A 24,111-nucleotide genomic window follows, 5' to 3' on the forward strand; every position below is an offset into this window, starting at 1 on the left:
TCATGGGTAGAGATCATGGGCAGATGTAGAGGAATTTCCAATCCACGATTTATCAGATCGAGGAAAGAGGTCTTGTGTGCTGTTTAAACTCTGGTTCATGACCTGCTGATAGTGGCCTTTGAGATGTTTGGAGTGTAAATCATCACCATAAATGCTAGGATCTGAGATCATCTCCTGGATGCTGGTCTGTCCTTCAAGCATGCTCACCACTTCTGACATTGCAGGCCTTAGAGATGGAGATGCATTGGTGCATAAAGAGCCAATTTGATCATCCTCTCAGCCTCTTCCTTGTTGAATTCAGACTGCAGCTTTGGGTCCACTATCTCCATTAAATTTCCTTTTTATTGCAGTACATGGGCCTGTGAAAGCAAAAGGTAAAGTATTTGCAGAGAGGAGTAGTGCCTAATGCATCATGAATTCAAGATAGCAACAAGAACAGACTTGTAACTTACCCAGTCAAGAAGACCTAAGAATTCATTTGTTGTCCTGTGACTCGAATTGCTTCTTCCACTGACAATTTCTAAAGCAGCAACACCAAAACTATAAACATCTGCTTTGTCTGTTAAATAACCCCACAGCGCATATTCTGGAGCCATATATCCTCTGAAATCAGAACCATGCCAGATTAGTGACTCTACCGGAGTATATTGCTATCACTGAATAAAGGAAGCTGAAAATTAAGTCTGATTAAAACTTACATGGTTCCAGCAACACGAGTGCTAATGTGAGTGTTCTCTCCATTGAGCTTAGCTAGTCGAAAGTCTGATATCTTGGCACTTAGATCTTTGTCCAGTAATACATTTGTACCTTTGATGTCTCTGTGAAGAATCTGCAATGAACAATCCTGATTGCAGATTCTTCATGGAGAAATGCTAAACCTCTGGCTATTCCAACACATATCTTATATCTTGGTGGCCAATCCAGCATCAGAAAACTTGTTTCTGAACCTGTAGCTAATCCAGTAAAGGAGGTTCACTAAATAAAATGACTTCAACTTTGCTAGTCGATGCTATTATTGAAAAAAGAAGAAGAAGATTTTACTGGAAATTAATCAGATGCCATTATGGTTACCAAAAAATTTCTTTGGCGAGGGAGTTGTTTTCCATGTATTCGTACACAAGAAGCAACTGATCTCCTTCAATACAGCATCCATAAAGCTTTACAAGATTGGGATGCTGTAAACCAGATATCATGCCTATTTCATTCACAAATTCTCGGTTTCCTTGCCTGGATTTAGGAGATAGCTGCTTAACAGCAATGAGAGTTCCATCTGACAATTTACCCTGCATTGAATTTATCGTAGACATTTTGCATGATAAAACAAAGGGTCCAATGATCAACTGGGATAATATGCAAGAGAATATTAGAGTGACAGACCTTGTATACGGAGCCAAATCCACCTTCTCCAATTTTGCCAGCAGAATCAAAATTGTTAGTGGCAGCTCTCAGCTGCCTCAAAGTGAAGGAACCAGTTTTCAGATCTAGCCCCATGAGATCTGCACATAATTGTTGGTGACACAAGGGAAATGCTTCAACATCATCAATGCGCGGATGTGTTATATTCTAGATGTTTGCGCGGGTAATAGCTGCTAATTAACTAATTAAGGAAAAGGCTTTAGCACGCAGATGATTGATTTGGTGTGTTTGGTATTGTGAAAGCTGCTGTGATTGTGGTTTGAAAAAAATTGTTTTATAAAAAATACTTTTAGCTGTGGTTGATTTGAAAAAATATATATTTGGTTAAAACTGTGGTTGAAATTGAGGTTGAATAAAAAATAATTTAATATGTTTGGTTAAAAATAGTTTTGAAATTGAGGTTATAAAATAATTTTTAAAAATATATATTAGTATTGTTGGTTTTTAATTTAAATATTATAAATTTAACTATTATTATTACATCATAAAATAAATAATACTTTATATAAAATATTTTTTATTGTTCCATTAAACTATCTACAATTTCATAAACGTACGAAATTCATTCAACAAGGACTATAATTTTCATGGTTTATTGAGCTTGCAACAACATCAAGTAAAATATTATCAAAAACAAAATTAAAATTCTCATTAAATTTTATAAGTGTCACGTTATTATGCGATATACTTCTAATTTATATAATGTCATTAAATAATGTTGAATACAGTGAATCTTAAAAAATAAAGTTAGCTACTGTTGGAAAACATAATTTTCCAGCTTCTTATCAGCCATAGGTGCAGCTACAATTACTGTAGGTCACATCAAAATAAAACTTTTTTTTTTTTTTACATAACCAAACACATAGAAACTATAGTTTATTTTAACCTCTGGTACGGCTGCATTACCGAACGGCACCGTACCTCGTTCTCTCATGAACTTGTCTCTAAAATAGAATTTCCAACAAATGACACCCATTACCAAGAAAACAATTTGAGTAAGGCTGAAGTGACAACTCCAACCACGATAGGTATTTCACTTGCTTCTACAGGTTCTGAAATTAAACAAAGTTACACGTACAAACACAGAAAGCCAATGGGACAATAAATCACTGTAGGGCAGCAGTTTACTTCTCACCTGGACAATAAGTTCTCTGGCCTGAAAACAACAAACCATAAAGTGCTTCTTAGATGGTATAATGAACTGAGTAGAAGTTTACATTCAGTTATGATGAAAATCAAAGCCAGGTTCATAAGGAAGAATTTGTTTGTTAATTATGTAACCGGTGGGGGAAATGACAGATTTGAACTCATAATTACTTCATCAATAAAGCTATGATATCATTGCTTGGTTTTCATTTTAACTTATTTGATAAAGGTCATTGTATATGAATGAAATTCGCAAAGTCAGTGACTTTCAAATGAAATGCTGGGAATATATATATATATAAAACATGCCTGAGCATAGTACAGTTATTGCAGAAATAAGAGGACCGTAATTTCCTCTTTTTGGAATGCAAGTAGTCCCTTTTCCATTCCAGTATAAACGGATCTCCAAGGTATTGTCTGTCACAGTGGCATCGAATTCTTTAGAATAAGGTTTGTTAGATCCATTAGCAGCCTCCTCAATATTAAAATCTTTCTTCTCTAGTTTCCCCTGGAAAACAAATCCCAAGTTAAAAGGATCTTTTTGAAAAAAAAAATCTTCTTTTTGGATAATTTAATCTCAATTACCTGAATATAAATGTCAAAAAAGCGTTTTCCAACTCTTCTGTACGATTCGTCATCTGTGAATTGTATTTCAGCAAAGTCGAGTTTAACAGTGTACATCCCATTTTCTAGACAATATCCATAATAAGTGAGAGAGATGGCAGCTCTGCGTGCTGTAGAATACACCGTATCCATTGGTAAATAAGAGAAGTTTGAACGAAGTATATATCCGGGGCTTTCGCCATCATCATCCATAAAATCTCCTGTGTTGCTGAATCCCCAGTTTGATTCTTTTTGGGAATAAATCATAGCAGCATCACTTTCAATGCTTACGTCACCTTCATACAAGATACTCCCACTGGTTACATCCGGTCCACCACAGTTTACATGGAATGAACGATAACCTGCAATACGTCAAATTAGTACACCATTAGAACAGATGCAAATATTCTTCTCATATCGTAGGGGCGTGTAAGTGTTGAGATTTTTGGATCCCTTTGCTCTACAACAAGAGCTATTACTCTACTATATAGCTTGAAATCGATTAGAATTGGCTAATACTTTTCCAAGTGGCTTGTCACAATCAGTGTTCAACTCGAGTCGATGGAGGCTGTTCTATCAACCCTTGGTTTCCGATTAGTGATATAGATGGTGAAAACGTGAGGTGCTCAAGTTCTGGTTGAGGCCATGTTTTGGTTACAGATAAATCCTTACTTGTCCAACAAAACTGAGAATGAATACATCCTTAATAGATCTGTGTGCAGAATAGAATGTAGAATTAAGGCAAAAAAATCTACATTGAAATTAGTACTCGTGCTCAAATAAAGACACAGACACTGATATTATAGTAGATCATTGATTTCGGTATGCTGATAAATTTGAAACAGATTTGCTTTGATTTTAAAGAACTTCGTTACTTCTCATTTAAGGAGGGAAAAGAATAACATACTTTTTGGGCACTCATGTATGTATGCCTGAGCATGGAAGAAGTCCGCTTCTGTAAGACATGGAAATTATAGTAATTATTTCAAATGGTTCTGCTAACTGCAATATAAGAATCAGATATCGAAACCATGCCTCGAGAATTAGCATTATTGAGAAAATCGGTGCATGGCTGTTCCCTCTTCATGAGTACTGTTTGTGCTTATATCTTGGGGTAAATGAATAATAAAGCATGTCACATTCTTATTGTAGGAAACATCACTGCAAGAAGCCAAGGGAATCATAAATATGAATATGAACACGAGTACTAATAGATCTGTGTGCAGAATAAGTGGAACAAATGAAATGCTAAGCAAGATTAAAAAAAAAAACCACATATTTTCAGAAACTAGGCTTTCGTTGAGGCGCTACCGGGATAGATAAAAATGCCTATGGCATGAATATATACATCAATGTTATTAAAACTGTATTTTGACTAGTAAAATTATATAATTTTACAAGTTAAAATATATAAAATATGTAAAATTAAATTAAAAATTTTAAAATTAATAAAATTAATCAAACTCGATCAAACTTGCATAGAATCAGTTCAACACATTAAAATCGTTAACACATTAAAATCGTTAAAAATTAACTGATTTTATAATTTCACCATAAAAATTATAAAAACTACTTAATATTGATTGCTGAGTTAGTGTTCCTCTTTTCCCATGAGCCCCACTCCCCCGCCGCCTGACACTCCACCCACTGACCCACCCCATTTCCCCTTTCTTCTTACCCTTTTCTCCTTTCCCAAGGGGTTTTAATTTGTTTTAATTTTAGAAATAAAAAAGTGACAAATTTTCATTAAACAAAGAGATTAGAATTACTTTTATTTTTTGCTTTTCGTGATTTTCATAGCACAAAAGGTATTTTAGGCTTAAAGGAAAAAAAGAATTCACCAGCAATAAATTATTTTCATGTACGTCGCTGTGAGAGAGGAGCATGAATTAAAAAATAGCTCTTATATTTGCATTGATATGTACTTTTGATGGAATATTAAAGGAAAAACAAGATCGAAGGAAAAAAAAAATACATCTGAGATCTGAGCCAAATGCTTCACAGAGTCACTTGCATCCTAACCCACATGCTTCACTTGCTCTCCAGATAATTTTTCATTATGAAGCTCCTATCTCATCGATGCCTAAATGGCATGACATGGTTTGGCAAGGGAACTAAATGTGGGATTTTTTTTAAAATAAATAAATTAGCACCTCATACTTTGGCATTTATTAAAAAACATTGCAGCATTGATATACCAACTTTCAGTTTTCATCAGTCAAGTAAATAAACTTTATTATTTTTTTTTCATTTTAGTACACCATTTTCAAAAAATCTCATACAAAAACAAGCTGATTCCTTCTTTAAATTTAAATTTTATTAAAAATATTCATAATATCCATCCCCATATATAAATCGGGAGTAATAATCACTGGCCAGGAAGAGTGCCTTGGGCTCTGAATTCTCACAACCACGGAGATAGCTTTCATAGACCGTTTACATATATAGAATTATAAATCCATAAGCATACCAAGATAGATGGTAAGCAACAAAACGTTGTCTAAAACTTGATCATTAACAGTATCATCATTATATGATTACAAACGAAGCTCCAAGCACGTCTTTGGCTTTATTCAAATTAAAGACGAGGTTTCACCCTGCATAGGAAGTCAATCACGCATCTAAATGCTATAGTATAATAAAATTGTGATAATATGAAAAATTCATTAGATGACAAACCTTGTATACGGATCCAAAACCACCCTCTCCAATCTTGTTTTCTGAATTGAAATTGTCAGGGGTCGCTTTTAGCTGCCTCAAGGTGAAGGAACCAGTTTTCAAATCTAGCCCTTTAATTAAGCTCTGCACGTAGCGGTTGGTATGGGAGAGGATGACAGTCAGGAGACATATCGTGAAATAATAGAAATCCTTGAAAATCATATATCCATGCACTACGCGCATTATTTAGAAAATTAAGAGAAGACCCAGTGTGCGGAAATGTCTGATTTTACGATACCTCGTTCTCTTGTGTATTTGTCTCCGTAGCAGAGCTTCCAATAAATGACACCCATCACCAAGAAAATAAGAAATACTGCTGAAGTGACAACTCCGATCACAATAGGTTTCTTACTTGTTTCCTCAGGTTCTGATATTAAATAAAATTGCAAACGCAAAGAAGGGTAAACATCCCATCAAATGGATAATAACCATTAGCGCTGTGAAGACACCCGACCACTATAGCACAGTTCAATTCTCACCTTCACAATAAGTTCTGTAACCTGAAAACCACAGATCACGGAAAGATTCTTAGATGGGATAATGAAGTGAGTGGAATAAGCTTACAGTTACAGTGACAACAAAAATCAGGCTAATCACTTATGCAGATTGGTTTATGAGACACATCAAATGTGTTTAATCTCATCAGTGAGGGGAGGAAAAAAAACCCAGAAAGCTCATAAAATTGAAATAGAAATGAATTCAATGGTGTCCTTCTACTGTATAAATTAAACTCCTTGAAGTCTGTAAGTTTCAAATGAGAGGCAGAAAAAGAACATGTAACATACCTGAACATACGGATATAGCAGAAATTATAGGACCATAATTTCCTCTTCTTGGAATGCTAGTAGTGCCTTTTCCAGCCCAGTATAATCGGATCTCCAGGGTACGGTCTGTCACGGTGGTGTTGAATGCTCTTGTGAAATGTCTGTTAGATCCTTTGGCTTCCTCTGTAAAGTTAAAATCCTTTCGCACTTGTATTCCCTGGAACAAAGTTTCATACTCAAAAGGGTTTCTTTGAAGAAAAAAAAAGGACATCCACAATCTCTTCGGAAGGAAACGATAGAATGTAAATATCAAAAACACGCCTTGCAACTTTGTTGTACAGTTTTTCATATGTGAATTGTATCTCAGCAAAGTGGAGTCTGACAGTGTAATTCCCATTTTCTAGACAATATCCATAATAAGTGATAGACAGGGGAGTTTTACGTGCTGTTGCATACAATCCAAAGTCAACTAGAGAAATATTAGAATTTGATTGAAGCGTATATTTGTTATCATAGAAATTTTCATCATCCATGAAATCTCCTGTGCTGCTGAATCCCCAGTTTGATCCTAATCTATAATAACTCCTTGCAGCAGCATTACTTTCACTATCTTGATCACCTTCCTATATTTGTTGTAGCTTATAAATATATTTAACTTGCAATCTTTTTTTTTTTTACAGGCTACGTCTCTTGGACGTGAGCCAAGTCCAATGGAGTTATTTGTAGAGACGCACGTGCGGAGTCAAGACTGTCAAAAGGAAGAAATAAAAGTGAAGAAATTCATGCATATGGTTAAATAAAAGACAGGAATTCAGAAATTTTTTGAATATAATTTTCGGGTGAAATAATTCGAGACATTATAATAAGCCCACTAATGTTGAGGGTTGGATTTAATTGAAGAGAATAATACACTTAAAAGAAGTGGGGCCTAAATGCAAATAAGGGAAATTATAGAGTATAAATACTCTCTCCTCACCAAAAATCTGCAGGAACCATAAGGAGAGAAAATAGGGAGTTTTATACCCATTCTTGAAAAATCAAGAGAGAAACACTACAATTTCAAGAACCCATCCTAGATTAACGGTTTATAGATGGGATAAACACTTGTGAGTAAGGGACTAACAAGAAATTGAACAAGAAGAAAAGAAAGAAGGGAGTTGAAAATCTTCAACTAGTTGAAGATCAAAATCTTAATTCTTACCGGGTAAGGTGTTCTAAACATGATCTTAAAAATTCATTTCAAATTCGATAATGAATTGATGTCTTGATATTGAATCATAGGTTAGGGTTCTTAGATATGAATAGGAGGAAAAGTACTTATTGTTAAAATTAAGTTAATTCATGTGTGTGGTATGTAGTTTATGAAAGTATTGTGTGAAGAGGAGGGGGAGACGAATCTGGACAAACTTGTCTCCTAACTTTCGGTGAGATTTCGGGTAGGAGGATGAGAGAATTAAGATCGAGTTCCTTCATAGAAATTGAAGATTTGGATGTTAGCTAACCAAGAAAACTGATCTTGCTCAATTTGGAGATGTAGAACTCCAGTTATGGGTTATCAATCGAGATGAGTCATGACTGATTCTGTAGGGCAGTAGGACTGATGGGTTGATGAGCAATTTTGACTATCTTGGAGGTAGAACTGGGTTCTCCTTCCTTAGAGAACTTGTAGTCTCATGTCTTAGCTTTCCAACGAGATCAATCTCACTTAAAATGGAGTTCTAGAACTCTAGATATAGTTAAAAATCTGTTGAGTTTTCAGACAACAATGGTTGGACAGCAACCATTAGACAGTAACAATTCAATGTCTAGACAATAATAGTTGAACAGTAATAGTTCATAGTTGGACAATAATAGTAGACTTTCATGTGAATATTATATGTAAGAATATAAAAGAATTGAGTCATACGAACACTTGCACATTGAAATACTAACTTTGAAAATATACTTGATATATGTATGTTTATTATTATGAAGAAATGAACATGCATAGAAAGTAACATATGAGCAATGAATGAATATGGATTCTTTATAATATCGACTTGAAGGAATCATAGCCAAAAACTTCCTTGTGATTCAGGAGGAGCAACCAGGATTGGATCTTCTGTTAAGGGAGGTCACGAGATAGGAGGAGCAGGTGCGTGATTTTTCCCTCCTATTTGCACTTATATAATTTAAAATTCTTCTCATGAATGCAATTACAATAAATATCATGTTCAATGTAAATAAAGTCTAACATATTTATAAGATTAGCTTCAGCTAATGGCATCTGTGATAGGATTGCCGGGAAATGCTTCGGCTAATGGCATCTGTAATAGGAGTGCCGGGAAATAGATTACAAGATTAGCTTCGACTAATGACATCCGTGATAGGATTGTCGGGAGAGAAATGGATTACAAGATTAGCTTCGGCTAATGGCATCCGTGATATGATTGCCGATAAATGGATTACAAGATTAGACTTTACAAAGTCACCCGGTTCATGCAAGTAAATAAGAGTATTCAAATTAAGAATATGCAAATGAGTGTTAATTGGGTTTAAAAGATTTACAAGCAAAATATAAGTTGTCTGTTAGAATTCTTATGGATCCGATAGAAAATTAATACTTCATTCATATATATTACATGAGCACATATATATATATATATATATATATATATATATATATATATATATATATCTATTATCAACATAATGGTATGTTTAATTATGTAACAAGTCCATCAAATATCTAGGGAGATCATTAGTTTAGGATTCTACTTTGTCAAGCTTATGTAAATATTTAACTTAAACAAAAGGGAATTAATGCGTTTATGTAGTATGCTTTTGTGTAAACCTTAATGTATTTATAAAAGTTCAGCTTAGCATGTAGTACTTTAGATATCTTGTAATTAGCCCTTTTGAAATGTTTAAGAACACTTATTATGTTGTAATGCTTTCTTTGCATATTAGTATTCCTTTTTCTTTTAAATTTTATGATATGATATGTGGGCTATGTTTATATATATTGTATGGATTGTGTGAGGTGATGAATTATGAGATTTATGAGACCTTGTGATGATGGGTTGATTGAGTAAATTAATAGTAGTCGATAACTTGGGATGTCCTAAATACAAACGAAACTCTGCCGAATTTTTTTTGTAAATAAAAAAAAATGTTACCCTCAAACTAAGAGAATATGTTGGGATCTTTTAACATTGATCAAGTCGTACAGTCGGGTTCGTTACAACCATGCTCAACACTTCATGGTATGTTCATTCAATCATTTTATTTCATAAGTTATTATTTTCTTGAATTGAATATGATGATTTAAAAAAAAAAATTCAGGAGACCTATAATAGCCGGTTGAGGGAAAGATATGAGGATGATCCTTCGACCCATCCGGATTTGTGGATGGAGGTAGGATCGTCTGGTGGACCCAATAAAAATAGGGTCTACGGGCTCTCCAACACTACGGCTTACAACTTGCGGTCGGCCCGTAGTGTTTCAACCGTTGAGAGCTCCCAATCAATATCAAGCTCCCAATCTAAGGAGTTCGTGGCCTTGCAGCAACACACGACTCAGTTCATCGAAAAATACGACCACCTATCAGTGGAGTACGCACAACTCAAAGTATGCAAAGTCTGAACAACTCAAAGCATCTCAAGCACTATAAAGAGCAGAGTCTGAACAACAAAAAGTGGCTTATGAACAGTTTCGCGAAATGGTCATGAACATGGCAACACAGAGTGGAACATGTGCGCCTAATCCTTTTTGGCCGTATAATCACCAGCCTCCTCCTCCAGCTTCACCTTTATATTAATTTGTAATAAACATTATTTACCTTTAAAATTTCATTTAATTTTTTTTTGAAACACATTCAGTTTGTAATGAATATTATTTAACTTTGATTTTTTGTTTTTGATGTTTAATATAAATTTTATTTGCTTAATTGGTTTTTATTACCATTAATTTATATAATTTTATATTATGTATTCTAAATAATTTTTTAAAAACAAATTTAGAAAAAAATGATTACAAAGGGTTTTACCGACGGACTGAATCCGTCGGCATTTGACAGTAGCTGACACATTCACCGACGCATTTACAGACGGATATATTCGGTCGGTATTTCATACACTCACCTACAACTTTACCGACAGACTGAATCCGTCGGCATTTTACAGTAGTTGCCACAATTACCGATGAATTTATAGACGGATATATTCGGTCGGTATTTCAAACACTCATCGACCAATTTACCGACGGTACTCAGCCGTCGGTAAATCACGATATCACTAACGGAATAAAATCTATCGGTATATCTCAAGCGGGAAACTCTTTTTTGACGCGCAAATTCCATCTGTAAAACAATCGGCAAATGGTTTTTTTGTGTTTCCGACCGATATAGTGACGGAATGTGGAATCACTAATGAAAGGAAAGCCGACGGACGTAATCCGTCAGTGAAGATGTCGGTAAATAAATCACCGACGAACTGGTAATCACACACCGATGAAATATTTCCGTCACTAAAACTATGAAATCTTGTAGTGTGTGCACTATTCAAAACATTCTCAAATAGTTGTTAGATTATTATTAATAATAGTAAATAGATTATGATGGTATTTTTTGAGGTAGTCATGGCCGGTTTTTCATACAAGTAATGGTCATACACATTACACACACTCCTTAATTCGACCATTCGAATCAAGTTAACTGGAGGCATGTTTATCGTATCCGGTTTGTCTGGAGCTTATACCGTCAAATTGTTCAGGACTTAATTTGGTTTAATATTTGGATGAAAGTTTCGCAGGTAAACCTTAAGATTATATTCTTTTTAATGAAATTGTTTGCAATTAAAAAATAAAATAAAATAATATTATTTTAAATAAAAAATAAAAAACAAATTATTATTTCTTGGCTCATTTAAGTTAACTAGATTTAACTATGTCAACTTTTAAATCAGTTTAAAATAAAACGTAATCTAAATTAAACTCTAGATTCATTGCTAGGTTAACTCCTAAATAAGATAGAGTTTAAAAACTATATTGTGGGATTGGTGGATTATTACTATAAGGAAGTGAATGATGATAAAAATTTGTTATGTATAAATATTATTTTATTGTTAATTGTACCGGTAGATGTATCTTTATTTGTAAAAGTTATATATTCATTTATCTTATATAATAATAATTAACAAGAACTAAAAAAAAGAGGGTACTTCACTAACCCCTCCCCGCAAATCATTGTTAATTGGAATAATAATTTGTTTTTTTATTTAATCTTAATTTTATTTTTCAACATTAGAGTTATTAGATATTTAGTTTTATATATTTTTTTTAATTTTTTATGAGGTTATTATATTCTTATGACCTTAATCATGAGTTTTGTAGATTAATTTGATTAACTTGATTGTTTTGTCATTTTTTTAATTGAATATTTTTTTCAGTTTCTCTTTCAATATTGAGTTAATTGGAATTAAATTTCATAATTTGTTTTATTTTTTTATACAGTTATTCTAACCTCGTGGCACAAGTTTGAAAGGTTAAATCGGGTAGACTCAAGTTATTTTTTTAATTGATTTTTTTTAATTTAATCCTTCAACATTGAATTTATTAGGAATTGAGATTCATAATTATTTTTTTATTTACTTTTTATAGAGTTATCACGGTCTCATGACATGTGTCTTGGATTTTACTCATCTTTTTTTATTGAATTTCTTTTTCCAATTATATCTTTCAATATTGAAAATCACTACACCATTAAACAGTTTTACCGACGGACTAATTCCGTTGGTGCAAGGAATTAACTCCGTCGGTAAAATAATTACCGACGGCCTCACCGACGTAACCCGTCCGTCGGTATAATAGTTGTCGGTAACTCCCCTTTCCGTCGCTAATTCTGTTGCAAATAAAAAAAAATCACCCACTGACGGAACACCGACGGTCTTATAGACGGATACGCCCGCGCCAAAAAAATAATTTTCCCGCGGGAACATTACCGACAAACAAAATCCGTCTGAACTTGCAACGGTAATTACCGCCGGATACTCCGTCGGTAATTATGGCACTAATGGTAATTATGGCATGGCTGGTAATTGTTTGGCAACTCTCTGTGAAATACCGACGGATAATGTCCGTCGGTATGTATTTAAAATATACATAAAAAAATAATTTATTAATAGTAAAAAAGCTTAATAAACAAAAATAATGTTTTGACATTAAAAATAATGTTCATTACAAATTTAATGGATTAAAAATTAAAATATAAAAATAATGTGAAATAATATTCATTACAAATTTAATGTGTTTAAAAAACAAAATTAAATGACTAGAATAGCGGCGGAGCTGGAGGAGGAGGAGGAGGCTGGTTGTTCCCGGGATCGTACGGCCAAAAAGGAGCTGCACAAGTATCATCACCCATCTTTGATCTCATTTCCATGACTATTTGATGGAGCTCATCATAATTCGTCGAGAGTTGTTGATATTGTTGTTTCAAGGCAATGAACTCCTCAGACTGGGTGTTCGATACTGATGGAGAGCTTCCAACGGTTGAGACACTATGAGCCGAACGCAAGTTTTCAGCCATAGTGTTGGAGAGCCCGTAGACCCGATTTTTATCGGGTCCACTAGACGATCCCACCTCCATCCACAAATCTGGATCGAAATCTGGATGGGTCGAAGGATTGTCCCCATATCTCTTCCTCAACCAGCTATTATAGGTCTCCTGAAAATTTTTTAAAAAATCATCATATGCAATTCAAGATGCAATTCAAGAAAATAATAACTTACAAAATAAAATGAATGAACGAACATACCACGAAGTGCTGAGCACGGTTGTCCACAAACTGCTGCACCCCCTTTTGACGGTCTTGACTCCGCACATGCGTCTCTACAAACAGCTCCATTGAACTCGACTCATGTCCAAGAGACGCAGCCTGTAAGGAAAAAATAGGTTGAAAGTTAAATATATTATAAGGAACGACAAATTAATGAACGGTATATTTCATTAAAATTAATCTTACCATCCATTTTGCATGTGCGCTGAATGGGACGGATCTGTCAGTGTGCGTGGTCACTGAACCATGAATTTACCGGTTCCGGTTGTCGGCGCCGGACTGTGAGCGCCGTGAGAACCGCTCTGAGGTCACGTGCTCTATATATGCTGTCCATATTTCCCCCGAGATGAATGGCGGTTTGAATTCCCACCAAACCGCCACCTTATTCTATCCTTCAAGACTGTTATCCCTCGCATGTCTTTTTGATTTTTTTTGGGTGTCATACCAAAAATCATGCAACATAGTTCCATAGTAACAAATTAGAATTTAAAACATAAAATTATAAAACAAAAATAAATATTATTTTTGATGTTACCTAGTTGTCGCGTGATTCTCCCATACCCTCCTCACAACATTGTTGTTTGCCCTATCCCACTCAAATTTGTTCTGTGTATATAAATAATTCATATAAAATAAAAATAGTTCAAGATGTAAAATTATAAAAATCATTTATTAAAAATAAGCTGGAAATTAAAAATTAACACCGACCTGAAATCGCTTAAACCATGCATCATTATTAAGTTTCCACTCAGGATGTCTGGAAACCTGGCTCCATTGAAACAATGGAATCTCCATCAACGATTTAAACGCCAATGTTATAGTCCTTGCAGCCTCAATGTTTATGAACCTGAAATTAAATAAAAGTAGTAATATTAATTAGTTGTTCATAAATTATGTTATAAGTATATATATAAAAAAAAACTAAAACCTAAACAAACTTACATTAAGAGGTCATCCTTCCATTGTGCCTGGTACTTGTGGGTGAATTGACCCCGCTGTGAAGGCACACCGCTTCTGCGCTGTGAAACCACGCTAGAAGAGGCAGCATCACAAGTTGGCATAGATTCCTTGCCGTGATCAGCACCTAAGGATACGTCCTCCTCGCTACTAGAAGAACTATCTGCAACCGTCTTCTGACGACGTGCTGTAGATTTCATTCTACACATCTCCACAAATTTATACGAATAATTACATAATTAACTTCGATTATTTAAAAAAAAAATCGACAGAGTCTCCCTTATACTAGGGGGTCCCAAGTTATCGACAAAATCATATTACACATCCAATTTTATTTCACATCCCGATTCAATCATCATGGATCTCAACCCAACTCATCATCATCAACACAAAACATGTTATTCAATAACATCATATAATGAAATTCAAGTAAAAGATTCAATTTCAACTATAAACATTCATTGTTAAATTGGTACTTAGAGTTACAAACATTAGATTAAAGTCATATATTCAAATTTATGGATTAATATTACATTTCAAGTTTTAGGAGACAAGACTCTTAATTTATAAATAATTGCATGGTCAAAAGCAAAAGGTAACTAAATCAATATCATTCCTAACACGACCCTAATGGACCTCAAAATAGAAATTAACGTGTACACATAAATATAAAAATATAATAACAAGCAATAACAATGGCAGGAAAACAATAATATCCTAAAATTAAGATAAACTAATTAAATTTAATTCTATATTTCAATTAACATTTAAAAAATAAATTCCACAATAACAATTATAGCAATACAAACAATAATATCCTAAATTAAGATAAACTAATTAAATGTAATTCTATATATATAAATTAACATTTTTAACATAAATTCAACAATAACAATTATAGCAATACAAACAATAATATCAAAAATTAATAAATAAAATAAAAAAAAAATTAAAAACACTATACAAAACAACCTAAACACAAAACAAACAATACACAAAACTAAAAAACACTATATCAATTCAAAATAAATTTGAGAATAAAAAATGCTTACCTTAATAATGTGTTGAATTTAAGATTCTATCTACAAACAATACACAAAACAAAGAACACCAAAAAAAATAATCATAATTAAAATAAAAAAAAATACAAAGATAAAGAAAAAAGAATACATACCTTTTAAAACTATCGTTGAAAACATGAAAATTTGAATTTTCTTCTAAGTCAATCAAAGGAGCAACTCGGTATGGTTCAACCAACTCACTAGCTTGAAAGACTTCATCTATCACACTTGTGTCTTCGTTCTTATCCTAAACAACCTCGACACAACCCTTGGGTTTTGTTTTTAAAACGGATAACCAATCAACTCTTGATCGGTCCTTTCTAAAGAAAGGGGTGTATGTGTAATAAACTTGTTGGCATTGCTTTGCGAAAACAAATACGTCATTTACGTTGCGGTGTCTAGCTTTTGAGTTGATTTCAACGAGACCATAGTGAGGATCTACTCTGATTCCTCTGTCAGTTGTGTCATACCAATAGCATTTGAATAAAAACACTCTATTTTGCTCGCTATGATATTGCAGTTCGATGACCTCTTCCAATCTACCGTAGTAGTCAACTTCAAACTCACTAGAAGTCGATCCCTTAATATAAACACCGTTGTTGTATGTCTTTCTTCCATACTCGTATTCTTCAGTATGAAAGACATATCCATTGACAAAATACCCATTATAGCACTTGACTTTTCTTTCAGGGCCTAGGCCTAGTAAAGACAGTTAAATAGCAGCACTACCTCCCATTTGATAAACCTAGCTTGTAAATTAAATACAACAATAATCAATAAACGGATATTATGTAACATTGACTACAATTAATTACATTGCAAGAGATAATGAGTTTGTGATAGGACTTACATGTGTTCTAAACTATGTGGCAAATTGTTCATCTTGTAATTGAAAGATCTGGGATTCGGTCAGCTGTGAGTTATTGGACAGTAAGTATCGTCGATGTTGCCTGTAAAGTTATTCCAAATTATATGAGTGCATGGTATCACAAAACATAAATAGTATACTCTTGACAAAGTTTAAGTCGAACATCTACTTACTTAATAAAAGGTCTCAGCTCATCACAGTTAAATATGATATAATTGTGTGCTTGTCTGAACTCTATTTCAGACAAATATTTTCCCCTCACGGCATTTTTAGGTGTGGGTCGTCCAGGATTGGAGAATATTGACAAGTTCCCACTTGAAGACACTTCACTACCATCATCATGTCGTGGAACACGGTTGATCCTCATTCTTAAATGAAGTTCGAAATAGTATGAGATAAATGTTGAGATCTCCTCAACAATATAGGCCTCACATATTGATGCCTCAACATGTGTCTTGTTCTTAACCTTTTTTTTAAGATTGAACAAGTATCTGCATATATATATATATATTAATAAAAAATTATCAATTAAAAAAATAAAAATAAAAACATTTAATTATAAATTACATAGCTCCTGTAATATCTAACCTCTCGAATGGATACATCCATCTATACTGGACCGATCCTCCAACTTTTACCTCAAATGGTAAATAATGTACGGGTAGATGCTCCATTGAGTCAAAAAATGATGGAGAAAATATCATCTCAAGTTTACATATTGTCTCAATGATATTCTTTTCAAGCATTTCAATGTGATCAACATTCAACTTGCTAGAGCATATATCTCTGAAGAAATGACTGATCTCCGTTAGTGCATCCCATATCCCCTTTGGTAACAAATCACGAAAAGCTAATGGGATGAGTGTTTGCATAAACACATGGCAGTCATGACTCTTCATTCCATATAATTTGCATTCCTCCATATTAACCAGCCTTGATATGTTCGAGGCATGTCCATCGAGGAAACGCAGACTCTTAAGCCATTTGTAGACTAGTAGTTGTGCGTTTTTCTCTAGCACGAAACTTGCTCTTGGTTTTGCGACCCGTGACCCATCACAAACCAACTCCATATTTTTACGGTTATAGAACATCGCTACATCCAATCTAGCCTTGATGTTGTCCTTTGTCTTCCCCTTCACATCCATGACGGTGCAAAAATGTTCTCAAACACGTTCTTTTCAATGTGCATGACATAAAGGTTTTGGCGGAGAAGATTGGTTTCTAATAAGGAAGCTCCCAAAAGATACTTCGCTTCACCCAATTATAGGTCAAACCAAAACCAGGAAACTTCTGCTTACCTGATTGGAGACGAAACATAATGTCACCGTACTCTGACACAACATCAAACAATTCTTCACTGGAAAGATGCGGGGGTGCAACATCCTTTTCAACTCTACCAACAAAGAAATCATTTTTGTTCTTTCTATACCTGTGATTCGGCAGTAACAAATGACAGTGACAGTCAAAAAAAGAAGCTTTACCCCCGTTTGTTAGCGTGAATGCCTTGTTGTTCTCCATACAGTATGGACATGCTAGCTTTCCATGCATGCTCCAACCAGAAACCATTCCATAAGCTGGGAAATCATTGATAGTCCACATCAAAGCCACTCTCATAACAAAATTTTGTTTCCTCGAAATGTCATAAGTCAAAGCTCTAGAGGACCATAACTTCGTCAACTCATCAATCAATGGACGAAGACAAACATCTATATTCCGCCCCGGACTGCTCGGACCTGGTATGACCATAGATAAAAACAAGAACTCCAGCCTCATACATATCCCCGGTGGCAAGTTATAAACCGTCAGTATGACCGACCAACAAGAATAAGGAGCAGCAAATAACCTAAATAGGTTGAATCCATCTGTACACAACCCAAGACGCACGTTCCTTGATTTAGCTGAAAAGTGAGGATGCATACTGTTAAAGTGTTTCCAGGCTTCACCGTCAAAAGGATGAACCATCACTCAATCAACCGCATGGTGTGATTGGTGCCATGTCATGTGCTCAGCAGTCCTTGGTGACATGAATAACCTCTGTAGTTTAGGTGTGATTGGGAAGTATCTAAGTTTTTTATATGCCACGAGAGTCTTTCCTCTACCAGTTCTGGGTTTGTAACGGGAATGATCGCATGTCATGCACTCGGTCATCTCAGCATTTTCAAGGTAGTATAACATGCAGAAGTTAGGGCATATATCAATTTTCTGGTATCCTAAACCGAGGGGTTTCATCATGGACTTGGCAGCATATAAGTTCTCTTTCAGCTTGTTCCCTTAAGGTAAAATGCTTCTCGCCCATTCAATAATCTTGTTATAACTGGCTTCACTCAACCCGTGATCTGACTTGATGGTGAACACCTGTGCTACGACTGATAATTTACTGTGGTTCATGCAGCCATCCCATAATGGTTCGTCAGAATCTGTCAACAGATCAAAAAACCTTGTTGCATCTGCATTAGGTTCTTCTTCTACGATTGGGCATTCCCTGACATTACCTTCACTCATTCTCATTGCATCCATAACCATATTCCTGTAAGGATTACTGTTCTCATTTTCAACTTTATGCATGTTGCTAGCACTAGAAGTTGACCCAACCACCTGTTCTTCCATGCTCTTATCAGGAACAAATAGTTCTCCGTGAGCATACCAACACAGGTAATCCTCCATGAACCCTTTGGTTAGAAGATGCATCGTTACAACATCTTGATGCAAAAACTTTAAATTTTTACACTTTCTGCATGGACACCTAATACCGCCATCAATAAAATTCCTCAGAATAGATGTTGCGAAATTAATAAAACCCTGGACACCGTTACAATAATCCATCCTCCGCAATCCTTGGGGTGAGTCCCGATACATCCATGAACAATCATCCATGACTTCTATTGAACCTCTATAAAACATAACAAAAATATTGGTTTTCCCTGACATTATCCAACAAACTAAAACAACACTTATGTTAAATATTCATTATCAATTATCAACTATCAACGTTCATACATACAAATTTATACATATATAAATTTACAGAAATCACAACTTCAAAATAGAATTGATAACAATTAAACAAGACTCGTTAAACAAGCTATTAATTATTTATTTCATCACAACCCGTCGGTATTTCACAGAGATTTGAAAAAAATTTACAAGATTGTGCCACTTTCACCAACGGCGTCACCGACGGGTATGGTCCGTCGGTATTTCACAGAGAGTTGAAAAACATTTACGGGATTGTGCCACTTTCATCGACAGCGTCACCGACGGACCATACCCGTTGGTATTTCCCAAAGAGTTGCAAAACATTTACGGGATTGTGCCACAATCACCGACCGGTACACCGACGGCTTGACTGACGTATAATACCGACGGATTTACGCACATCCTGAAGCGCACGCATGTCAGACACGTGTCTGTCTGCACAAATACCAACGGACTTTCTGACGGATCGAAAAGTCTGGTGGGATTTTCAAACTTTTTTTGTGCGCATTTCAATTAATTTCTGAGATATTATCGACGGAATTTAATGCCACCGACAACAATTAATGTCCGTCGGTAATACCGTCGGAAATATTGCTATATAAAACCCCCTCTCCCCCCATGTGGTTCATTTTTTTTCTCTGGCTTCGTTTCTCTTCTTCTCCATTTCTCTTCTCCTCTCTGTTTATATTTGGCTTTTGGAAGGTAGTTTCTCTTCTTCTCCATTTCTCTTCTCCTCTTGGTTTATATTTAGCTTTTGGAAGGGATTTTATTGTTTTGGTGGTAGTTTTAAAAGGTATGTATTCTTTTTTCTTTATCTTTGTATTTTTTTATTTTAATTATGATTATTTTTTTTAGTGTTCTTTGTTTTGTGTATTGTTTGTAGATAAAATCTTAAATTCAACACACTATTAAAGTAAGCATTTTTTATTCCCAAATTTATTTTGAATTGAAATAGTGTTTTTTAGTTTTGTGTATTGTTTGTTTTGTGTTTATGTTGTTTTGTATAGTGTTTTTTAGTTTTTTCATTTTATTTATTAATTTTATGATATTATTGTTTGTATTGCTATAATTGTTATTGTTGAATTTATGTTAAAAATGTTAATTTATATATATAGAATTAAATTTAATTACTTTATCTTAATTTAGGATATTATTGTTTGTATTGCTATAATTGTTATTGTTGAATTTATGTTTTAAATGTTAATTGAAATATAGAATTAAATTTAATTAGTTTATCTTAATTTTAGGATATTATTGTTTACATGTCATTGTTATTGCTTGTTATTATATTTTTATATTTATGTTCACGTTAATTTCTATTTTGAGGTCCATTAGGATCGATCGTGTTAGGAATGATATTGATTTAGTTACCTTTTCCTTTTGACCATGTAATTATTTATAAATTAAGAGTCTTGTCTCCTAAAACTTGAAATGTAATATTAATCCATAAATTTGAATGTATGACTTTAATGTAATGTTTGTAACTCTAAGTACCAATTTAACAATGAATGTTCATAGTTGAAATTGATTCTTTTACTTGAATATCATTATATGATGTTATTGAATAACATGTTTTATGTTGATGATGATAGTTGGGTTGAGATCCAGGATGATTGGATCGGGATGTGAAATAAAATTGGAAGTGTAATATGTTTTTTTCGATAACTTGGGACCCCCAGTATAGAGGAGACTCTGTTGAATTTTTTTTTAAAAAATAATCAAAGTTAATTATGTAATTATTCGTATAAATTTGTGTAGATGCGTAGAATGAAATCTACAGCACGTCGTCAGAAGACGGTTGCAGCTTGTTCTTCTAGCAGCGAGGAGGACATATCCTTAGGTGCTGATCACGACGAGGAATCTACGCCACCTTGTGATGCTGCCTCTTCTAGCGTGGCTTCACAACGCAGAAGCGGTGTGCCTTCACAGCGGGGTCAATTCACCCGCAAGTACTAGACACAATGGAAGGATGATCTCTCAATGTAAGTTTGTTTAGGTTTTAGTTTTATATATATATATATATATATATATATATATATATATATAACATAATTTATGAACAACTAATTAATATTACTACTTTTATTTAATTTCAGGTTCACAAACATTGAGGCTGCAAGGACTATAACATTGGCGTTTAAATTGTCGATGGAGATTCCATTATTTCAATAGAGCCAGGTTTCCAGACATCCTGAGTGGAAACCTGATATCAATGCATGGTTTAAGCGATTTCAGGTCGGTGTTAATTTTTAATTTTCAGCTTATTTTTAATAAATAATTTTTATAATTTTATATCTTGTACTATTTTTATTTTATATGAATTATTTAGATACACAGAACAAATTTGAGTGGGATAGGGCAGACAACAATGTTGTGAGGAGGGTATGGGAGAATCACGCGGTAACTAGGTATCATGGAAAATAATATTTATTTTTGTTTTATAATTTTATGTTTTAAATTCTAATTTGTTACTATGGAAGTAGGTTGCATGATTTTTGGTATGATACCCAAAAAAATCAAAAAGACATGCGAGGGATAACAGTCTTGAAAGATGGAATGAGGTGGCGGTTTGGCGGGAATTCAAACCGCCATTCATCTCGGGGGAAATATGGACGACATATATTGAGCCCGTGACCTCAGAGTGGTTCTCACGGCGCTCACAGTTCGGTACTGACAACCGGAACAGGTAAATTCATGGTTCGGTGACCACACACACTGGCAGATCCGTCCCATTCAGCGGACAACAAGCTAGTTGTTCACTAATTGCAAGTAGAATTTTCTGCCTTTTCTCTTTCTTTTTCTTTTTGCAAATACTGATTGAGCTAGTTGTTCACTAATTGCAAGCAATTTGGAGTTTATGATGGACTCAAATGCATGCATTTATATAGCTAGTTGGTGCATAATTGACACTTTCATTCTTGTTGCTGGTTTATTTTTATGTTTCAAAAATATTTTAAAAAACATTTTATATTTTTTTTATATTTTTAGATTATTTTAAAGTATCTATGTTAAAAATAATTTTTTAATATTATTTTAATACATTTTTAAATAAAAAATAATTTATAAAACAACTATTCTCATTTATAAAACCACCCTCAGTTTTAATGCTTCTGATAGTCATCATTTGCTTTGAATATTGAGTTTTTTTCCTAAAACCGTGAGCAAATTTATTTCTCGAACGAACACATTCTTGTTATTTCACAAAAATAGTCTTGTGACACGTGGGTTGTGCATGTATTATAAAAAATAATAATTAATAATTATAGTTGTCTACCTACCTACATGTGGGTTGTGCATGTATTATAGAAAATAGTCTTGTTACTTTTTAGATAATTAAAGAGATTAAAAGTTTAATGGTCATTTCAGGTTTAAATTAAAGAAATTCAAGATTAATGATCAAAATAAAAAGGGTGTTGAACTCCAAGGTTGAAATTGAAGTTTATTAAGGGCAAAATTACACAAAATTAAAAGTTTGAAGTCAATCAAGGGTGTAATTGAGAGAAATCACAAATCAAAAGACTAAATTGAACTTTACCAAAACGGCGCTGTTTTGGTTACTGTTCATTTTCTTTTTTTTTCCTTGAAAAGATTGCTCGTGAATTACTTTTTAAGGGCATTCAATGCTTCATTTCTCCACCAAATTTGACAAAACTTACACGAAAATAATTGTCTAACATCTGATTACACCCCGGTGTAGTACTTTATGGTGATTGACACCATAAAGGTCATGGTGCCGGCCCAAAGAGATCTGCTTAGGAAGTCTTCAACTGTCAAATTTAATAGTTCATGATGCCTACTTTGAGCTAACGATTGAGATCCTTTGGGGTTGAATCAAGGATCAAGATTTGACACCGTTAAAGACAAAATGTTCCTCTTCCATCCCTTATAAATAAAGGTGGATTCCATGCCTTGAGTGTAAAGAAAATCGAGTGAAAAGTTGACAAAAAACCAACCTCCCTCCTTATTTTTTTAAGCTAACAATTCTCTCTCTTCTTTATCTCTCTCTACCGTGTTTTCAGCCGCCACAACCTTAGCACAATTGAACGACCACAACACAAACTCCTCTATCAACCCATCTCCTCGCCCACAACAAAAACCATAACCACCAATCTCTCCTTCTCATTTTCCACCACAAACTTCTTCTTTTTCTTGCACCACAGGAACCCAGCCACAACCTCAGCATTGTTGTGAGCCACCAGCACTTTCACCGTCCTCTGCAAGACTAGTGACAACAGTTGTGACCCAAGTGCCAGGTGAGCTCCTTCTTCTCTCCCCCCTCTCATTTGCATGCAGGATGTGAAATAATTCACATCCTGCAACTGTTGGCTTCTAGCAACAGATGCAAACTAGGCTGGACTCGTTTTGGCCTTGCCTAGATGGTTGGGATGGGTCTAACCCACGCCTAAAAGGAGGAGGAGGGTATGTTGAGCTACTAGTTGGCTAACTCGACTAATATGGGCTGAACCCATTTCGACCCAGCCCGTATGGCTGGGCCAGGTCCAACTCAATTTATATTTCACATAATAATAATAATAATAATAATAATAATAATAGAAAGAAAAAAAATCCAAAAAATTCCAAGGGTCGTTTCAAAATATTTGTGATTTTCTCGCTAGTTTTTTCAATAATTTTGTATAATATCAGGGAGTATTTTTATATTGTAAGATACATATTTGGTATTAAAATACCCGATATTCTTTGATTTTTTTAATTTTTTAAAAATTTAAAAAAATCTCAAATTTTTTTTAAATTAATTTCCTCTAGAAAAAATAAAAGATATTTTGTTT

At 34.1% G+C, this 24,111-nt stretch overlaps 1 pseudogene; it reads right to left on the bottom strand.

Moving 5' to 3' along the window:
* On the bottom strand, positions 1-23,607 carry LOC18103110 (probable LRR receptor-like serine/threonine-protein kinase At1g29720; annotated as a pseudogene).
* Between the last annotated feature and the right edge of the window lie 504 nt (positions 23,608-24,111).

Source organism: Populus trichocarpa, chromosome 11 (assembly GCF_000002775.5).
Source record: "Populus trichocarpa isolate Nisqually-1 chromosome 11, P.trichocarpa_v4.1, whole genome shotgun sequence".
In the NCBI taxonomy this organism is placed as follows: domain Eukaryota; kingdom Viridiplantae; phylum Streptophyta; class Magnoliopsida; order Malpighiales; family Salicaceae; genus Populus; species Populus trichocarpa.